Below are 5,674 nucleotides of genomic sequence, written 5' to 3'. Positions count from 1 at the left end.
GCCTGTAGTTCCGGCTACTCGGAAGGCTGAGGCGGAAGCATCGCCGGAGCCCAGCAGGTCGAGGCTGCGGTGGCGGGGGCGTGCCACTGCACCCCAGTCTGGGTGACAAGTGAGACTCCAACTCAAAAAAAAAAAAAAATCAGCTACTAGGATTAACTGTCACCAAACTTGTAATATAGAGAATTCAATTATACACTTGAAAAACAATGTAAAAAACTCACATAATCCCTCTTTGCGTCTATGCAACAGTCCCCACGAACCATCCTGTTTGTAAAAACGAAAGAGGACTCCTGGCTGGGGGCGGTGGTTCATGCTTGGGATTTCAGCATTTTGGGAGGCTGAGATGGGAGAATTGCTTGAGTTCTTGAGTTCAAGACCAGCCTAGGAGAGGCTTGCTAGGCTCCACAGCAAGCGAGACCTCATCGCTCAAAAATCCAAAACATTAGCTGGGCGTGGTGGTGCACCTGTAGTTCCAGATCCTCGGAAAGCTGAGGAGGGCAGAATGGCTTGAGCCCAGGAGTACAATGCTGTGGTGAGCCATGATCATGCCACTACATTCCAATCTGGGTAACAGAGTGAGACTCCAACTCGAAAATAGAAGGAGGAGGAGGAGGAGGAGAAGGAGAAGAAAGAGAAAAGGACTCGCCAGTGCCAACAGACAATTTATTGCAGTGCCAGGCATGCTAAAGGATACAAAATTTACGCTTGGCACCTTCAGATGGGAATCCCAGTCCTCCGTATACTTGTGTGACTTTAAACAAGTTCCATAAACATTCTGAATCTGTGTTTCCTAAACCACAACACGAGGATAATCCTTGCAAGGACGGATTTGATTGTTGTGGATAAAGCGCCTCATTCAGTGTTCACCATCGAGTCGGAGAGTAGTCATCCAAACTTGGTTTAACTCTACTCCACTTGCTTTTTTCTCAGCAGAAATGTAGAGCTGTCATTCTTATAAAATAGCATTCTGATAGGCTGAGCCTGCATGTTTTCTTTCCTTTTTTTTTTTTCAAGTTGGACTCTCAGTCTGTCGCCCAGACTGGAGTGCAGTGGCTGCTCCCGGCCACCGCAGCCTCGACCTGCTGGGCCCCGGCGATCCTTCCGCCTCCGCCTTCTAAGTAGCCGGAATTACAGGCGTGCGCTACTGCACCCGGCTGACCTTTTGATTTATTGTAGAGATGAGGTCTCGCTGCCCAGGCGGGTCTCGAACCCGCAGACTCCCAAAGGCAGGGGATGACAGGCTGAGCCACCGAGCCTGGCTTGAGCCTGCAGCTTCCAAGTGAAGTCCTAGCAGTCTACTTCTTGGTTTAACTGATTATTTCATTCCTTCAACACCAACCATGAGTCAAGCACTGTTCTGGTGAAAGTCCTTCCCTTCCCCTTCCCCCACCCCTGGTGACTCTTGGCCATCCTTATCGTTCTCAGGACGTCTCAGCCCAAATTACCGCCCATTGTAGTAGTTCCACCCTGGATGAATGACTGTTGTGTGTTTAAAATAAAGTAATGGGATAAGTACAGGAAAATATTTTGGGGATATAGTAAATAGCCTTTGGTTTCTTTAAATAGTTCCTCTTCCTTTACCTTTACAGCACCTCTCCACCTTCGTAGTTTTTCTGCAAACAGTTCTTCAGCATTTCTCTACTTGAGCATTTCTGCATAAACACAGAATTGAGCGCAAGTTCTGGCTTACAAGACTAACTCTGAGCCATGTGTCGGTGATTTGAACATCGCTCTGTCTAAATAACAATACCACTTAGAAAGAATGTGATTCTTTGACTAAAAAGAACAATAGAATAGATAAAACACAAGAAGGGAGATACTAACAAAAATCTAAAACAAAACCCAAAAAAGTCTCCACTAAAAATCAACCCGGCCAGGTTCGGTGGCTCAGCCTGTCATCCCGGCACTTTGAGAGGTCGAAGCGAGTGGATTGCCTGAGCCCGCGGGTTCAAGACCAGTCCGGGCAGCTTGGCAAGACCTCGTCTCTACAGTAAATCAAAAATTAGCCGGGAGTGGTAGCGCGCCTTGGAAGGCTGAAGTGGAAGGACCGCCGGAGCCCAGCCCGTTGACGCTAGGGTGGCGGTGAGTGTCCCGCTGCACCCCAGCCGGGGCGACAGAGTGACTCTAACTCAAAAAAAAGAAAGAAAAAATCATGAGATATGATGCTGGAGATATATGCTGCATGCTATTTACAGCTGCACAGCGGTCTCCAGACTGTATCTTCTTTTGGCCATGTTGAGCTTGAGTTTCCTGACTTGCCTCCTTCAGACTTTCCTCCTTTGTGCTCTTCTAAGCCAAGGTCAAACCTATAAACCTCGACTCTTCTTTTTGTTGCGATCTCTTGACAAGCATTTCCACTCTTGAGGTTTCAGTTCTCACTTCAGGCTGAATCTCCTTGGAATCTATCATTGTTCATCAAAACTTTCGGCCTCGTACAGGGCAGTTTCATTTGGTGGCCTCTCTTCAGGCCAGAGCTAAATGCTTTTAACATGGCTTTCTGCTTCGCCTCCCTTCCTAACAGCACCCTTTCCAAACGAAAGGCCATGATCAAAACCTTCACGATTTTCTCCTCTGATTCTTATCAACTGTAATAGAGACAATCTTCTTCACTTTTCTATACCCACGTTTACACCGTGACTGGCATGGAGTAAGAAATCCATAGTGTTTGCTAAATGGGTGAATGAATGAATGAATGAATGAATGATGACAACTCCGGGAAGTATGCATGAAAGCTGTTAGCATCTCTCTTGGACACATTAGGATCCAGAGGCTCAGAGAAGTTGTGTCACTTATCCCAGATAACCCAGCTGACCATGGCACAGTCAGGATTAATTCACAGTCTCTGGCTCCAGACCCAGAATGTTTTCTTTGCTTTCACAAGACTTATTTTTCTTCTCCATATTTGCTCTCCTGCAGCATCTAGTTCACAGATTAAGTTTGTGTCTCTTTCTCACATTAGTCCAGTCTCTCAGCACCTTGAACCATGCTTCTGGCCATGACCTCCTGGACAGACTTCTGTGGCCTGGCCTCCGCCAGTCTATTCTGCACCTACCAGTCCTTGTCTCGCCACCTGTCTTTGCTTATTGCTTTCATCATCCCCTTGATCTCTTTACAATATACAGTATGTCCCCTACATACAAATAAGTTCTATTCTGAGAGCATGTTCAGTAAGTCCAATCTGTTTGTAAGTCCAACCAAGTTAGCCTAGGTACCCAATTAACACAATGGGCTATACAATACCAGCTACATCACTGCTGCTTTTATGCTTGCTTCTGGACATCCTGGGCTTGAAGTAAAGATACTGTATTACTATACAGAGTACTGTACCGTCAAGTATACAAAAGCACAACCACTTGTAGAGGATGCATGCATACGACAATGTATGTCAGATGTGGGGTCGACTTTAAGTGATTGGATACGGGAACACACATTCGCATCTTTGAAAGTTCACAACTTGAAGGCTCACAGGTAGAGGACTCGCTGTACTATTTTCCTCACTGCTGCTTCCTTTGAATCCCTCTTGTCCTTTTATTACCTCTCTGACTACTCTTTAGTTATTTTCTTTGCTCGTTATTCTATTGCTTCCCATTCTCCAACATCATACTCTCTCCTAAAATTTGTCTTCGGCCGTCTGTCTTTCTTGTAGATCCTTTTTGGGGGGAAAGCCCAAATTTCAAACTTCTGAGCTAATGGCTCCAAAATCCACTTGTTCACGATCCTGCATTTCCAACCACCATTTAGCTGTGCTGCCTCTGTGGGGATTAAACTGAATTTTCCGTCCTTCCATCATTGGGTTTCCTCATCTCCACCTCTGTATTACCTTTAATGCCACTCCACCTTTACTAGCTACACAGAGTACAAATCATGGAATCATTACTGATTCCTCCCATCCTTAACCTCTTATATCAGGCATCAAGTCCTCTTGGGTTTCCTTTGCAATTCCTTAGCTTGTCTTAAGGTCCTCCATAATCTGACCGCAGTCACCTATCAGGCCTCTTCTGCTCTTCTCCTGCTATAGCCAGCATGACACAGTCAGTCACCTTGGGTCCAGGCGCAGGCCTTGGTCATTCTGGGTCCTCTTAGATGAGATTTCCATTCTCCTCTTCTCATGCCTTTTCAGATACTAGTATCTTTTATGTCCAGCTTGAAAACCAGTTTTCCAGTTCTATTTTCATTCTAGTGCTCACTTCCTTTTCCCTTTCCTTTCCACATATTGTGATTATTTGAAGTACCTGACACATAGCAAACAATCAGTGAAGGGTGTCCGTTATTTTTGTTAATTACAATATGTTCTTAATGCAATAACAATAGCAAGCATATGTTTGTGTTTTAATTCTTCTTGATGTGAAAGCTTCTTAAAGCACCAAGATGACATCTTTTCTCAGCCCCGTGGCACTTAATCACCATGTACTTTTGGAACATTAATAAACACTCAGCATTCTCCTCCTCGCAATTAATTTCAGCATAGCCAAAAAGAAAGCAAAAACAAACCTGTGTTAGTTGTGGTCAAGCTTTCCGTTCATTCCTATGCTAAAGTAAAGTTTCTGTTTTAAAAATGAAATGGCCAAAAAAACCCAACAGCTCAGAGGGTGGCAAAGGTTAGAATGATTTAGTAAGTTGTTATCTTTTAAAAAGTTAATGTTTCTATAACACCAGTTTTTTTCTCTTTGAGTCCAACATTTCCATATTTTCTTTGGAGGAACTCCCAGAAATCCACTTTACCCTGAACGCGAGAATTCCCAATGACACCTAGGTGCATTTTTGAGGGGCCTAGATGTTTACATACTGGAAACTGACAAACTGAATATAAAAAATTTACTGTATTTGTGTGAATCTCTTAGAGAAAATTTAAAATTTAGCAGATAAAATAAATGCGTATTAAAACATAAGAAACCAGCTACTTAATAATTAGCCAACCACAGATCTCAAAACAGATCTTGTTTCCATAAAGGAGAGACAGTAAGAATAGCTCCAATAGAGGCAAATAGTCTACAAAGTACATATCTAAACACATAGAAAAAAGTAAAAATTGACACCTAAGCATGATACAAAATGGGGGATACTTCCCCATAAAACTATTTTCCTCTTTTATTAGTCAAACAAACTCAAGATTAAACAAGAGCCTTTTAAAAATCACCGCTTGTTAACCCATCCAAGTTATTTCCAAAAGCTGAAAAAAGCTATTTTAGAGGTGTATTTTAGAATTAGCGAGCTTTACGTTGTTCAATTAATCGTAAATGACATTATCTGCATTAGGTAGGGTATTCTAAATCTTAGTTTATTTAAACAAGTCAACTTCCATTATGAAAAAATAAAATAGCAGCTACCAAATCAAAAGTAGGTAAAACCCACGACTTTTAGGTTGCGAGGTGCAAGGAGGCGCGCAAAGAAAGAAAGGAAAAAAAAAAAAAAACCTCATCTTCCCTGGCCGGGAATCGAACCCGGGCCGCGGCGGTGAGAGCGCCGAATCCTAGCCACTAGACCACCAGGGAACCCGGCGGAACGGCGCTCCGGCTTCGTTTGTCACTTTCAAGGCTGCACGTAGCGCTCAGCCCCCGCCTCCAGCCACGCCCACCACGCGCCCGCTCCGGGCTCCGGTCCCCAAACCCAGCCGCTGAAGCGGAGGCGCGCTCTCGGTGCCCCCCGGCCTGCTCCGCGACGCCCCGGGGCAGCA

General features: G+C 44.4%; 1 non-coding gene across 1 annotated transcript; it reads right to left on the bottom strand.

Annotated features, from left to right (window-relative positions):
* Nucleotides 1-5,420: 5,420 nt before the first annotated feature.
* Nucleotides 5,421-5,492, bottom strand: TRNAE-CUC. Its single transcript has one exon. It is a non-coding gene; the product is annotated as a tRNA-Glu (tRNA).
* Between the last annotated feature and the right edge of the window lie 182 nt (nucleotides 5,493-5,674).

This window comes from Carlito syrichta, unplaced genomic scaffold (assembly GCF_000164805.1).
Source record: "Carlito syrichta isolate Samal-C Ts95f unplaced genomic scaffold, Tarsius_syrichta-2.0.1 Scaffold303719, whole genome shotgun sequence".
Lineage (NCBI taxonomy): Eukaryota > Metazoa > Chordata > Mammalia > Primates > Tarsiidae > Carlito > Carlito syrichta.
This window is presented reverse-complemented; position numbering and strand designations above follow the sequence as displayed.